This window comes from Triticum urartu, chromosome 2 (assembly GCF_003073215.2).
Source record: "Triticum urartu cultivar G1812 chromosome 2, Tu2.1, whole genome shotgun sequence".
In the NCBI taxonomy this organism is placed as follows: domain Eukaryota; kingdom Viridiplantae; phylum Streptophyta; class Magnoliopsida; order Poales; family Poaceae; genus Triticum; species Triticum urartu.
In genome coordinates this window covers 56,178,571-56,194,548 of record NC_053023.1, presented here as the reverse complement: position 1 = coordinate 56,194,548, position 15,978 = coordinate 56,178,571, and positions in this window count along the sequence as shown.

Here is a 15,978-nt window from a genome sequence, read left to right as displayed (position 1 = left end):
AATAGGTAGGTATGGTGATTATTTTGAGGAAGATATAAGGAGGCTTATGTGTGATAGAGCGTATCGTATCACGGGGTTTGGATGGACCGACGAAGTTTGCACCAACTCTCGAGGTGAGAAAGGGCAATGCACGATACCGAAGAGGCTAGCAATGATGGAAGGGTGAGAGTGCATATAATCCATGGACTCACATTAGTCATAAAGAACTCATATACTTACTGTAAAAGTTTATTAGCCCTCGAAGCAAAGTACTACTATGCATGCCCCTAGGTGGTAGATTTGTAGGAACAGACCATCGCTCGTCCCCGACTGCCACTCATAAGGAAGACATTCAATAAATACCTCATGCTCCAACTTCGTTACATAACGGTTCACCATACGTGCATGCTACGGGAATCACAAACTCCAACCCAAGTATTTCTACAATCCACAACTACCCACTAGCATGACTCTAATATCACCATCTTTATATCGCAAAACTACTTCAAGGAATCAAACATATCATATTCAGTGATCTACAAGTTTTATGTAGGATCTTATGACTAACCATGTGAATGACCAGTTCTTGTCATCTCTCTAAATAGATATAAGTGAAGAAAGATAGTTTAATTATTTCTACAAAAGATATGCCCATGCTCTAACAATTATAAGTGTAGCAAAAGAGCATTCTACAAATGGCAGTTTTCTATATGAAGAGAAACATGCAATCCAAACTTCAAATGATATAAGTAAAGCACATGAAGCATTCTATAAAGCCATACTCAAAAGATATAAGTGAAGTTTAAAGAGAATTCTATAAATGGACCATGGACTATCTCATACCAGCATGGTGCATAAAATAAAAGTGAAAACTAAATGCAAAAGATGCTCCAAGATCTACACATATCACATGAATGAAACGAATCCGAAAACATACCGATACTTGTTGAAGAAAGATGGGATGCCTTCCAGGGCATCCCAAAGGTTAGACGCTTGAGTCTCCTTGAATATTTACTTGGGGTGCCTTGGGCATCCCCAAGATTGATCTCTTTCCTCTCCTCCTTTTCCTCATATTGAGACCTCCTCGATCTTCGAACACTTCATCCACACAGACTTCAACAAAAAACTCGGTAAGATCCGTTAGTGTAATAAAGCAAATCACTACTCTAAGTACTGTTGAAAACCAATTCATATTTTGTTTTTTCATTTTAGCTACAGTAATATAACTTTTTCATGGTTTAATCCAGTGATAGAAATTGAAAGTTTCATCAAAACAAGCAAACTATGCATCAAAAACAGAATTTGTCTTAAACAGGACAGTCTATAGTAATCTGAACATTCACCATACCTTTGTTACTCCAAAAATTCTACCAAAATTACGAAAAATAAAACATTTGTATATAAATACAGTGCAAAAAGAATCAGAACTGTTTCACATTCCAGTAAAAATGTAAAATCGCGCACTACAGCCAAAGTATCTATCCTGCACCGCCCAAACCAACAAGCAATCTAAACATCCTGAAGGCAAAACATGGCACATTATTTTTATATTTAGACTTTATAAAAGCACACAACAAAAATAAATGACTCTCTAAAACTTCCGGGTTGTCTCCCTGGCAGCACTTTCTTTAAAGCCATTAAGCTAGGCATAAGGTGCTCAAGTAATGAATCAACCCGGATCCCAAGGTATATCAAAGCCAATTTTAATTAACAATGATTTGTGATTTAGTAGAGAGCACAAAGTAACATATATCATGCAACAACGAAGGATAACTCTCTTCCTATGCATCGGCATGCCATAAAATAACAATTCATGCACATCAAGTAAAGGCCAATACATAGCATAAGTAGTTTCTTGCAATTCTATCGTGTTGGAAACATAAAGAGGCGGAGATGTAGTTCCTCTCTCATAATAATTGCAAGTAGGAGCAGAAAGCACATGCATATTATATTCATCAAAATCATCATCTGCAACGGTAAAAGGAAACCCATCAATATAATCCTTAATAAGGGCAAACTTCTCCGATATAGTGTAGCCGAGAGAATTCAAAAAGATAATAGGACTATCATGTTTGGGTGCAATAGAAACAACTTCATGTTTAACATAAGCAACTATAGCAAGTTCATCTTCATAAGCATAATTCATATTGGCATCTTGGCCACTAGCATAGCAATCATCATCAAAAAGGGACATTTCAAAAGAATCAACGGGATCATAACAATTATCATAGCATTCATCCTTCGGTAAGCACGAAGGGAAATTAAACAGTGTATGAGTTGAAGAGTTACTCTCATTAGAAGGTGGGCACGGGTGATCAATCCACTCTTCCTCCTTTTGTTCTTCGCTCTCCGCCTCATCTTTTTCATCCAATTATCTCACAATGTCATTAATTTCTTCTTCCATAGACTCCTGCAAAATATTAGTCTCTTCTTGGGCAGCGGAGACTCTTTCAATAAAATCATCAATATCGGAATTGAATTCACAATTCTCATAGCAATATTTAAGTATAGAAAAATTTTCAGGTCTATAAACTGAATCATCAAAATCTTCAAACTCTTTAAACAAAGATTCAATTTCATAAGCACCCATAAAAGCAATGAATTCTTCTATTTGTTCCACATCATAGTAATCATATATACCATTAGCATAAGAAGCTAAGGTTTTATCATCATTAAATTTGCATGAAAAGGGGAGGTGTGGAGCCTTCACCCTAGAGCAACAAGTATAATCATATCTCAAGCATAGTTGCCTAGCATACCAATACAACATATAAATTTGATCCCATAATAGTTTCCCTTTTTGAGTCAAGCATAATCCCTAAAGCATTCACATTGATCCAACGTGTATCCCATTACATAATTGAATGGGGTTTTCTCATGATTATCAAAGTAGTACATAATATCTTTCGCATAATAAGCATCGAGGGTTTTAGGAGGTTCCCCATCTCCATGAGTAGCAAGTAAACCTATTTCTTTGGTATTTCATGTTCCATATCCATAACTAAAGATAGAGAACAACTTAGAACAGCAAATAAAAACTACTAAGTGATAAAGCAAACAAGCACACACGAGAATATTCACCCGATGCTATAACTCCCCAGCAAAGGCGCCAGAAAAAGGTCTTGATAACCCACAAGTATAGGGGATCAATTGTAGCCTCTTTATATAAGTAAGAGTGTCGAACCCAACAAGGAGATAATGGCAGAATAAATATTCCCTCAAGTTCTATCAACCACCGATACAACTCTACGCACGCTTAACGTTCGCTTTACCTAGAACAAGTATGAAACTAGAAGTACTTTGTAGGTGTTTTTGGATAGGTTTGCAAGATAATAAATAGCGCGTAAATAAAAAGTAGGGGCTGTTTAGATAAAGAAACAATAAAGTAAATATAGAGAGTGTGGAAAAGTGGTGGTAGGCTTTGCGAAATTGTCCCTAAGCAATTGACTAATTTACTAGTCCGATAGCAAGTTTTATGTGGGAGAGGCCACTGCTAGCATATCATCACTGACTTGGAATTCTATGCACTTATGATTGGAACTATTTGGAAGCATCTGCAACTACTAACGTTCATTAAGGTAAAACCCAACCATAGCATTAAGATATATCGGCCCCCCTTCAATCCCGTATGCATCAATTTCTATGCTAGGTTGAAGCTTCTGTCACTCTTGCCCTCCAATACATAGTCCTATCAACATACAACTAACCCTATGGTGTGATCCACACGCGCGCTCATATGATGGGCACTAGAGGACAGCAACATAACGACAATCAAATTAAACCAATCATAGCAATTCATCAACCACCGATAGGACAATGAAAACCTACTCAGACATCATAGGATGGCAACACATCATTGGATAATAATATGAAGCATAAAGCACCATGTTCAAGTAGAGGGTACAACGGGTTGCAGGAGAGTGGACCGCTGTAGATAGAGGGGGGAAGGTGATGGAGATGTTGGTGAAGATGGCGGAGGTGTTGGTGTAGATTGTGGTGATGATGATGGACCCCGTCGGCGTTCCGGCGCCACCGGAAGCGAGGGGGAGAGAGCCCCCCTTCTTCTTCTTCTTCCTTGACCTTCTCCCTAGATGGGAGAAGGGTTTCCCTTTTGGTCCATGGCCTCCATGGCACGGGAGGGGCAAGAGCCCCTCCGAGATTGGATCTGTCTTTCTGTTTCTGCGCTCTGGGATTTTGCCCGTTCACTATTTCTTATATATCCGGAGATACATAACTCCGATCGGACTGAAACCTTCGCCCAGATTTTTCTTTCAAAATTAGCTTTCTTGCGACAAAATAAGAGCAGCAACCTTTCTTGAGGGTCAGGGGCATGCCCCCTTCCTCGTGGCCCCCTTAGGCACCGTCTCGCGTTGATTCTTCTTCCCATATTTCACAAATATTCCAAAAATATCCTCTGTTCGTTTTTATCCAGTTTGGACTCTGTTTGATATGGATTTACTGCAAAACAAAAAACATGCAACAAACAGAAACTGGCACTGGATCAATATGTTAGTCCCAAAAATAGTATAAAAATTTGCCAAAAGTATATGAAAGTTGTATAATATTGGCATGGAACAATCAAAAATTATAGATACGATGGAGACGTATCAATGCCCATGTCAAAGATATAGAGCGGCTGGCCTACCGGAACGTGGGAGGGGACATGTGTAGTTTGTCTCTGTGGCATGGATACCTACCCACAACGCTCGACTATTGGTGTGTGGTGGGGGGAGGCCTAATTAATTATGGAGGTACAATGGCTGGTATATGTGTGGAGCAGGAGAGAGGCCTACCTTATGTATCGGCATCCATGCATATGTGTAGGAGAGGAATAAGGTTGGGAGAGAGACATAACTAGAGTGTTGGAAGGGGTGGCAGTGGAGTGTTACTTCTAACAAATGGTGGGAGTCTGGGAGAGGCTTGCTAGACAAACGGAGGGCACGCGTGCAATATCAGTAAGATAGGGGATGGCTGCCCTGTCTGTGCACGTGCGTGCGAGAGACGGGTCAGGAGGCATCACGAATGATGAGGGGGTGCGATATGGCTGTGGTAAGCAGACATAACTCTATAGGAAGATCAATCGTCCTTTGTCAGAGAAAGGAGAGACATAACTTTTGAGGTACGTCGATCGATGGGTGGGGGAAAATAGTTAAAGTCGACCTAGGTATATGTAGGGAGATCAATCAGTATACATGCATGTATGTGTTAGAAGCAAATAAGACCTGGGCAGAAGGATAGAGAGAGAGGGATGCATCTAGGAGGTCGTGTGAGAGGCATACTATATCAAGGGGGAAGGAGTGCGCGAGTAGGAGATCGATGAAAAGAGTGGTGGGAGTGAGGCATGGACAGTTAGAGGAGAAGAGGGGAAGCTTGTGTTTGTGGTAGGCACACTTGGCTAGAGAGGCATATCCATCGATGTGTGCCATCAAGAAGGAGCTGGGGGCCAACACACACCATGGGTGAACGACCTAAAGTGAAAATACGAATTTGCGCGATGGAGCTAGAGAATGCTGAGGGAGGGTGAGAGGGATGCGGGCGTGTGCATGCACGAGAGAAAGTTAGCGCTAGCTACAAAGATAAGAGGATCATGTGGGTGTAAAAGACGAATAGAGATCATGATTCATTATAAAAAGTGAATTCGGACATTTGAAGAATTTATCATAGTGTAGGTTACATGCATTATACAGCCAGCAAAAAAATTTAATTGGACATAACATGGATTCATACTCCCTCCTTCCATCTATATAGGGCCTAATGCGTTTTTAAGACCACACCTTTGACTATTCACAAGATTAATAGTACATGACATGCACAATGTGAAAATTATATCATTGAAAGCTCCTTTCACACACGAATTTAACGGTGTGCTTTGTGTAAGTTGCATGTCATATATTATTTCTCTAATATTTGATCAAAGTTAGCCTCGAAAAACGTATTAGGCCCTATATAGATGGAAGGAGGGAGTAGCTTTGAATAGAATTTTCATAGTAAAACGGGACAAGACTCTCTCTTTGTGTGGTGTGAATAGTTTTTATTTTTTCGTTTTTTCGTTGAGGGAAGTGCGAATTGATTTGGTACGTCCAAGTACAATATAGCATGTTAGGCTTGTCCCTAAAATTCAACCCGCGCCTTGTTATATACCGAAAATTCAGATATCGTGCTCCCAAAACTGGCACCTTCACAACCCATGCCTTGCTATCCCGAAATTACAACGTGCGTGAAAACTCCCTCCAGCTGCCAAATCCCGACACGCGAAATCCCCCTTCTAACCATGAGCCGAAAGGTCCGCTAGTTCAAATCAGTGGGGGCACTTTCGTAACACACCCTACATTTTGGACAAGCGCGTCCCTAAGTCATGGTTCCCTTCTCCCGTCGCCTCCTTTTTGCCATTCGAAATCCCGGGCCGCAATAACCTCTCCTCTCCCGCCACGAAACCCTACACTCCTCCGTCCGCCACCTCACCGCTGCGCAGCCGGAGCCTCTTCCCCGACGATGTCATCCACCTCAATAGCTCGACGTCCCTCATCCACCTCCCCGGATGAGGATACGTCGTCCATCTCGCCGTCCCGCCGGTTCAACCGCCCCGTCCTCCACCTCCAAGGAGCTGCTCCGACGATCGCCTCGTCTATCGCGGCTGCTCCATCCGGACAGCGCCGCCATAACCTGCTACACCGGAACCGCAACATCCTCACCGACTCCTCGGACGAAGCCGAGGCCTACTCGGCGCTACCAAAGAGGTTGTACAGTCATCGCATCTCTCATTCTCCTTAACTCGACCTCCTGGCGCCAACGGTGCTCCATTCCGCACCCCCATGGAGCGGCTACCTCGAAGCCAGCGCCGCATGCGACATCTCCACGGTGGCTCTCCCCCAGTGCGAGGACCCTTCGGCGGCGGCGTCCATACCAGTCGGATCTGCTGCTGCTGCTCTGGCTCTCGCTCGCTCGCTCGTGCTACAGCTGCTCCGGCTCTCGCTCGTCACCCAGCTGTTGCTGCTCCGGCTTTCGCTCGCTCGCTCGTGCTGTTGCTCTTCTCCAATTTAGCTACACTTCAGTAGACTGAATCGACTTTTGGGTCAGTCGATTTTCAGGGGGTGGGGGAGCTCGCCGGAGTTATGGAAGAACCACCCGCAACGGGTAGGGGGCTCGCCGGAGAGGTACCCCACTATCTATCCTAGGGTTCTGGGTGGGGTGCTGCTCGTCGGCGGTGGGGGGTGCGGTGGTGGGGTGGTGGTGTGGGGATCGCCGGAGAAAAAGCTTGGCGTGGGGGGGGGGGCTAGAGGACTCGCCGGGGTGGTGGCAGACCGACAGTGGGGAGTTGTTTCGGGGCGGCAAGGTGGTGTGGGGCTCGGCGGTTCGGCCGTTGGTGGCTGGCAGCTCAAGGGGGTGCAGGTTGAAGATGAACTGCATGCCCTCACTAAAAAACATGTCAAGTGCCTCTCTGCTACCATTGCGTTCATTTTCGACAGTAACATTCATATTCAACAGTAAATTTCAGTTTCAATAGTTAAGTTCAGAGTCAACAGTTTTTACCTCATCTTTTGTAGTCAGGAGGTTTTTGGTGATGTAAACGTTACATCTATTTTACATCATCTATTGGAGATGCTATTAGAATCCGACTTGAGATTAACGATGTCTGTCTTGTGCTACTTCAACCTTGATGTCTTACAGCTCACCGGAGCTGCTCCAGTGATAAAACGATCCATCACAACAGAGCAGTGCCCTGGACACCATCTATAGATTCCTTAGATCTTCCTCCACACCTCCGACAGCCACCTCTGTCTCAACTTCTTCAGCGACCAACCCAATGATGTTGAGGTCGACACGGCTACGGCAAAGAGGTTGTACACTTGTTGCATCACTTATTACTCTACATTGACGTTGATCCATTAGGGCTATTGTGATTCAACGGAAAAACATAGCAATATGACCTATGACACTCTACTATTCAATTATTCATGCAGTTTTTAAAGGAATGGAGAAAAACATCCACCTGGACCTACTTTTCAAAATCCTATGCATGAAAACAGGACCAAGTGCATTAGTAGTAGAATAACATTCTAAATGTACACCCTTTCATATGGCTTCACTTTATTGATGTTCAAACTTGAGTTCTAAATTAGTTGTGGGGCACATATCGAGGCAACAATGAATAGTATCTCTGTCTAATATCTGGTTCACCTAGGGTATGCCTATGTTGTTCATCTTGGGTGGGAATCAAATAGTAAAGCAATCATCATCTGTCTTTTTATAAAATTAAAGCAATCATCAGCCTGCTATCATTATTTTTTGATCCATCTAATGGTTGTTACCATCACTCTAGATTTCTACAAGCTCTCCTTACATAATATCACCATATTTTTTTCGTATGCATGTCAGATATTGTACACAGTCATGCTGAACATGTAGAGAAAAAGAGAAGAGTTTTGCGCGGCAATACAATGTCATGCAGACACCGCTCCATGGTGGGTTCAATGGCAAACCCTCCCCCCTCTCCAGATTGTAATCCAGAGGAAGATATCTGTTCTGAGGTGGATTCAGACGCAACTGACCACTCCAATTTACCCCCCAAGGTGTTTGCTCTACCTTCGCATGATGATGTTAGTCATATCATGCATATGTTGCCTTGCAATGCCTACTTTTGACATCATATATGTCATCTGCTTAGTTTAGACATGTTCTGTAATGCCACCTGTTTAGCCAGCCATAATATATGTGTCATGTCTTTTAGCCAGCCATAATATATGTGTAATGTGCAATGCCATCCTATTTAACTTGGCATCATATATTTGAATGATATCTTGCCCATCCTTTTCTTCATTGCATGTCACTCCCTAGCTAGCTCATGCATTAGAATGTTGCATCATGTCTACTTTTTTAGAAAACTGAAATGGGGATGGCAGAACCCCCAGCACCCCCTGATAACAACTAGGGTTTACTAGAAATATTTTCAATTAACCTGAAATGACCTTCTAAAATGTTCATCATCTTTGCCTTGGTTGTAAACCTCTGACAAAAATGATGCACAAATTTCTAGGTCATCCCAAGGTCATTTGATTAAATCATTACTATTTGCATTTGGGCAATTTAAATCCGATAAATATTTTAAAATGCCCAAATAATCCTAAAAGTAATTTTAGGCTGTTGAGAATATTTTCAAATGTGCCTCTGAATATTTTCAGGTTTTTCCTAAATGGAATAGTATTTTTACTATTTCAAAACACAGAACAAGAATAAAGAAAAGAGAAAACAAAAGCAGAGAGCAAACTTACCTGGCAAAGCCACCAGCCGGCCCAGCACTGTGCTGGCCCGTGCCAGCCAGCTGCTTCGTCCCTGCCAGGCAGGCAGGGAGGTGACGCTGGCGTGCGTGAGCTCACCAGCGTGTCGGCTGCTTGCCGCCCTCGCCCCTGGACACATGGGCGAGCTCCACGTCGCCGCCCCGACCCCGCAGACACCTCGCTCACCCTTCTGCCCCTCTCCCTCACCCTCTCCCACCATGGCTGACGCTGCCGCGCCCGCGCCACCGTGAAACTCGCATCCACCGTTGTCCCCGCGCCGCGCTGCCGTGTCCACGAGCTCCGCCGTCGTCTGCTTCATGGAGCTAGCCGAGCCCCGAGCGCTCGCACGCTCTAATTCATCTTCTTCGACCTCGCCTTCACCGAACGCCGCCGGAGATCCCCTTCGCCGTCACTACCACACCAGCTTGTCCCCGACCTCGCCGTCTGCCTCGTTGTGATCGCCGGGAGCCCAGCCACCTCCTCCCCCTTCCTGTTCTCGCTCTCGAGCACCACAGCGACTACACTGAGCTCAGCCGCACCCGATGCCGTCAACGCACGGCACCATCGTGGCCACAACCACATTGGCTTGATTCTGAGCACACCATCGTCTTCACCGCACTCATAGAAGGCCATATCACCTCCCCACGCACCTCACCGTGCCTCATAGCGACGGTTTCAACCGCGCCCGAACTCCGGCGACCGCCAAGGTCGTCGCCGGCGACGTTTCCGGCCACCCCAGCTCCACCCACTGCCACCACTCGACACGGCTCCCTCCCCGCATCACGGATGTGCTCCGCAGTCGTTTTTCTCGCCAGAGCACGAAACCCGCACCGCTCCGCCACGTCTGGCCTCGCGGGCGGCTATGCACCGACGATTTTGACCCTGGTTGACCCCGTGCAGGCCCCGGTTGACCTCCCCTGAGTCTATGACAAGTGGGACCGCTCTACTAATTAACTTAGATTAGCACTAACTAAAGTTAGTTAGTTAATTACCTACTAACACGCGGGTCCCACTGGTCAGGTTTGACCTGGACCGGCCCCGTTGACCACTGGCATCACCCTGACGCAATGTTGACGCATTAATCCAATTACTAGAATTATTCTTATACAACATTCAACAAAAGGAATTATTCTTATACAGAAAATTCTAGAAAATATTACGAACTTCAAAATTCATAACTTTTAATCTGTAACTCCGAATGCAAAGATTTATATATGAAATTTGATCAGAAAAATTCAATCTTTCCATCTGTAACGGTTTCTTGCAAGACAAAACACTTTAACCTTGCTGTTTAGGTGAAACAAGCTAATGCACTTATATGACTTAAGAACATAAGCTTCCATTTGAATCCTTGATTCAAATAGACTCAAAGCAACTTGTTTCACAATGCATTAGCCAGGACACTTCATATTGCCATGTCATAGCATGCATCATATTGTTGCATATTGCCATGTGATGATTGTGTTCTCTGGTGTCTTTCATGGTAGGTTCTGCCTCCGAGGATATTTCTGAGTATCCAACCGAAGGGCAGTACCCTACTACTACTCCATCAGGCAAGCAACCCCATTGATCATATCGATACAATCCCATGTTCTCGCTCCTGCTCTCTTTTACTGCATTAAGACAACCATGTTTCAAACTGCAGTGTGCTATGGTAGTTGAACCCTTATCCTCTGCATGACCTTTCATTGCCATAGTAACAAGATGAAACCCACTAGCATGTGTAGGAGTTGATTGAGCCATGTATGTGTTTCCTACCTTGCTATGCCTGCTATGCTTAGAGTGGTGTCAGGTCTGGTTCATCTGGGTGATGGGCTAGAGTGAAATGATTACGTCGGTAATGTGACGGATGTGTTGAACATGATTTGGTAAAGGTATCGATGAGAGGCCATGTAGGAGTACATGGTGGGTTGTTTCATTGAGGCCGTCCTTAAGAACTGAGATTTGTATGTGTGATTTAAGAATTAGTTACTACCATGCATTGGGATCCTTAATTAACCCTCTCGGCTTCTTAACCACCCTAGTTCTCTGTCCACGAGTTGCAACTAGTTTTTGGTGTTTGTAGGTTATGTGTTGGCGGACGTGCGTAGAGCTGACCCTAGGGGTGGGCTATGTTGCGGTAGATACACCGTGCCACGGTGTACCGAGTGACCCGTTTGGTGTCTCGGGAACCCTGTTCACATCGTTCGGGGCCGTATGTGGAAACCTCGGCCGGACTCCCTGCGGATGGAACCTGAATAGGCGATAAACCTAGACTAGAGACTTGAGTGTTTAGGTAGGCTGTGGCCGACACCCTCGTTGGTCTTCCGCTTGAAGGTTGCCGAGTACATGTCGTGTAAACAACGATAAGTGGTGAGAGCGTGTATGAAGAAGTACACCCCTGCAGGGTTAACACCATCTATTCAAATAGCCGCATCTGTGGTAAAGGACTACTTGGTTGCCTATACAATTCATAGACAAGTTAATGGTTATGTAACATCCCAAATTTTCAATTTGGAATGTTATACATTAGATCATCATGCATATAATATTTTATTTTACTTTTGGTTTTGATCCCAGAAAATCCTAAGCAACTCAAGGACCCACGGAGAGAGTTGGGCATTTCGTTGTTTACATATTTGAGTTTTCTCAAATTTTGTAAACAGGATCATTTGATTTTATTTATTTTATCGTCAGTTATTTCTATTACAAAGATATGAGAGAGGGAATAAAATGACTTTCCCAAAATATAGAAATATTGAGGATTTAATAAAAAAATCAAATAAGTTTTATTTCGGAGTTTTTCGGTATTTTTAATTGAATTTAGGAAAAATACGCGTTTCTCAATGTTGTATTTTGGGCCCAAATAAATGTTCACTTTATCGGGCTTGATTTTAGAAACCCGGCAAAATTTATTTCATGATTTTTGGAGTCCGTTTAGTATTTATTTTTATTTTTTTTCTGAGCGTAATTATTTATAAAAAAAACGAAACCGACTATAGGCCGTACCCGAGCGGGACTACGCCCGGGGCGCCTTTAAATAGCGAGGCACACGGCGCCCCAGCCCATAACTGCGCCCGCGCCCGAAACCCTAGCCCGCCGCCGCCGCCGACTCGCCGGAATTGCACGCCGCCCGAGGTTCGTCGCCGCCTCGATTTCCGTGCGTTTTTTTTAAATATATTTTTTTTCGTTGGTTTTATTTCGATTTTTTTATTATTTTAATATTATTTTAATTTTATTTTTAATATTATTTTATTATTTTAATTATTTTCGGATTAGGTTAATTAACGATTAATCTGTTCGTCGTTTTTCTTTTTCGTCGGATTTTCCGCGGTTATTTTCTGATCGCGATTTCTGATCCGATTTTCGTTTTAGTATAACTTTTCGCTCGTTTATCGGAATCAGGCGATTCAAGCACCTGGAGTTTCGTCTCGAAACCCTCTTTCCAAATAATCAACTGAAACAAGTTTTTGCTACTGTAAAATTTGACTTAGATCCAGATTACTAGAATGAAGTTGATTTTTTTTTGCCGTTTGACTTCTTTTGCTTCGTTCGATTTGATTCTTTTTGCAAACCAGGGTTCTTAAGTTGAACTTTCTGGTTAGATCTTCTATTTGAGTTTTACCAATGCATTAGTTGAGTACTTATTGTATGCTTGTTTGTTTGTCTGCGATAGAATACCCGGAGTACGCCGCTTGTTACTTCGAATCTCTAGGTTTCGCGGATCATCAGCAAGGCAAGTAACACTTTGATCATACCTTTTCTACAACCCAGTTTTATTGCATTAGATCAATCCTCACACATTGCATGATTAGGATCTAATTAAATTGTGGGATGGGAAGTAGATGAGGTAGTACCTATTACCTGTTTATTATCAAACCTTTGGGAGTTATTTCTACGTTTGCTTATCATGCCATGCTATGCTAGTAGACGTGGATTGGGTGAGTGATATCCATGACAGATGTGAGATTGTTCATTAATGATTTATCTAAGGTGGAACCTAAACACACATCTGGGTGGATTGAGGCACCTGGGTATTCCAGGACCTGCCTGTTTTTCTTTTGGACCGCCACCCAGACTCAAAGGGATCATGAGGTTGTTCATACTAGAAACTTCCGTGTGCAGCCACAAGCCATTATGGGCTCTGGCATAGTTGATTAAGTCGTGCGAACTCTTACAGGGTAGACTAGCAGATGTAGGGGAAAGTAGGTGTACCGGTCTATCCATCGTAAGGTGCTAGCGCTTCTGAAAGACTGTGTCTCGGTCATCCGTTTCTCAAACACCATGTAGTGCGAGAAATCCAACGGAGGCGATCGAGTCTTGTGGGGAAAAGTGCGCAAACCTCGGCAGAGTGTAATAAACTAATCATGGTTAGCCGTGTCCCTGGTTATGGACATCTTGAGTATCTAGTACCTGGATTGTCATGTGAATCTCAACATGTTACTCTAAAGTTAATTTTGTTGGGTTTGTTAAATATTGATGCTTAATTGGGATTGAGAATGCTGTCAACCATTCTCAATGTTTAACAACCACCATGATAGTAATTAAATTTATTCCTTTGAAGTAGGGAAAAATTGGCTTTGCGCAAAAACTGTAACCATAGAGCTTTCCACCAGCCAAATATGCATATAGTATAGTTGTTTCATTCCATTACTCTCTATGTGTTACCTTGCCAACATATTCCATGTGCTGACCCGTTCTCGGGCTGCAACGTTAATGTTGCAGACTTTTCAGACGACGATTAAGGAGTTTTAGGTCGTGGTTCTATACTCAGTGATGCCGTTGGAGTTGATGGACTCACTTATCTTCCAAGCCTTCCGCTGTTATCGTTATTAGATGGCCTTAAGCCATATTTATTATAATAAGTTCTCTTTTGAGACACTCGATGTAATAAGTGTGTGATTGCTACTCTGCTATAAATCCTCCGAGTACTGTGTGGTGTCAGCATTACTGATCCAGGGATGACACTGGAGCACAGAGATCAGACTGTTTGAGGTCTTGTCGCTACAGGTTACTACTAAAAGACTCAAGATAAGTGTGAGTAAGGATGGCCCTCTCGTAGGATGACGAGGGAGGATCCACGGTGGAGTATTGTGTTGGTGATTAGTGGACTCGTGTGCGAAAACTATTTTACTAGTGGTGTCTCGTAGGATAGCCTAGCCAAGAGTCAAAGCTGGCTTGCTGCAATAGCTCCACCACCTTCTTGAGAATGAGCATGTATATTAGGATATGTTGTAAGACTTGCTGAGTACCTTTGGACTCATGTTGCTTTAATTATTGTTTTCAGACGACAAGACCGCCCCCTCCGACAGGTTTTACGTTGACCTCGGCGTCGATGAGTGACTTGCCACCGAGGTGGTGATTCTGGCCATGGAGGGCCCTATGTAGATAGACAGGCTTCGTCAAGCCTTCTTTCTTTCTAGTGTCTGTACTCAGACTAGTTTGCTTCCGCATGTGCTTGTATGACTTGAGTGTCGGGTCATGTGACCCCTACCTGTATGAACATGTTATGTATGGCTCTCCGGAGCCGTTAAATAAAGTACTTGAGTTTTAGAGTTTTGTTGTGATGCCATGTTGTATTTACACATATGGAGCATATTGTGTGTATGATTGAAATGCTTGGTATGTGTGGGATCCGACAATCTAGTTGTTTATCCTTGGGAGCCTCTCTTATGGGGAAATGTAGTCTAGTGCTTCCTTCAGCCATAGTAGTCCGCTACAGCCCGGTTCACCAGAGTCCTGCTAGCCCAGCACTACTGCTCAGGACACTTGACTGACCGGCATGTGTTTCACTTCGTTCCTGTGTCTGTCCCTTCGGGGAAATGTCACGTGGTGACATCCGGAGTCCTGTTAGCCCGGTGCTACAGCCCGGATTCACACGCTGCTGACCGACATGCTCGATGTGAATCTTGTATGCCTGTCCACATAGGTTAGTGCCGCTCTGGGTTCACAACTAGCCATGTTGGCCCGGGTTCTCTGTCATATGGATGCTAGTGACACTATCATATACGTGAGCCAAAGGTGCAAACGGTCCCGGGCCATGGTAAGGCAACACCCATGGGATACCGTGCGTGATGCCGCAAAGTGATATGAGGTGTTACAGGCTAGATCGATGTGACTTGGAATCAGGGTTCTGACAGCGTTGGCATTAGAGCCGGACTGCCTGTAGGTTCGTTGAGCCAAACTGGTCGATGTCGAGTCTAGAAATGCTTTAGTTATATGTAGGGCAATTGATTGTGGGAGGGAACGTAAGGCTCTTTTACTCCTTTACCTTATGCCCTCTAATCTGAGTCATTCTCTTCTCATTCTATCTGGGTTAAGGACTAGGCTTTCCTCTCTCTATCAGGTTCACGTGTTACTAATCCGTAGTAACTTATAGGATTGATGTTACAAGCTTCAGTACAGTTTCTACTACTTTTAGCATGTTGTCAGTTGAACCAGAACATTGATATGATGTTGTTGAGTGGTTTTGCAAACTGTTGTGAATGTCTCAAATCTTTTTCTGAGCAATTACAGCCATTATGCTGTCCGATTTCTCCTAGAAAATTCTAATGCCTTTGCATTATCCTATGCTTTTAGATGGCCACCCGTTCTCAGAACCAAGTGGTTCGTCCGACTCGGTGCATCGATCTACCCGGTCACACGGCCATGTTGGTCTGGGTGATGGTCGAGACAGGCTATCGATGGTATCCTGAGTATACCATCGAGGAGCAGTTCCGAGACTTCAACCAGAGCCAGTACCTTT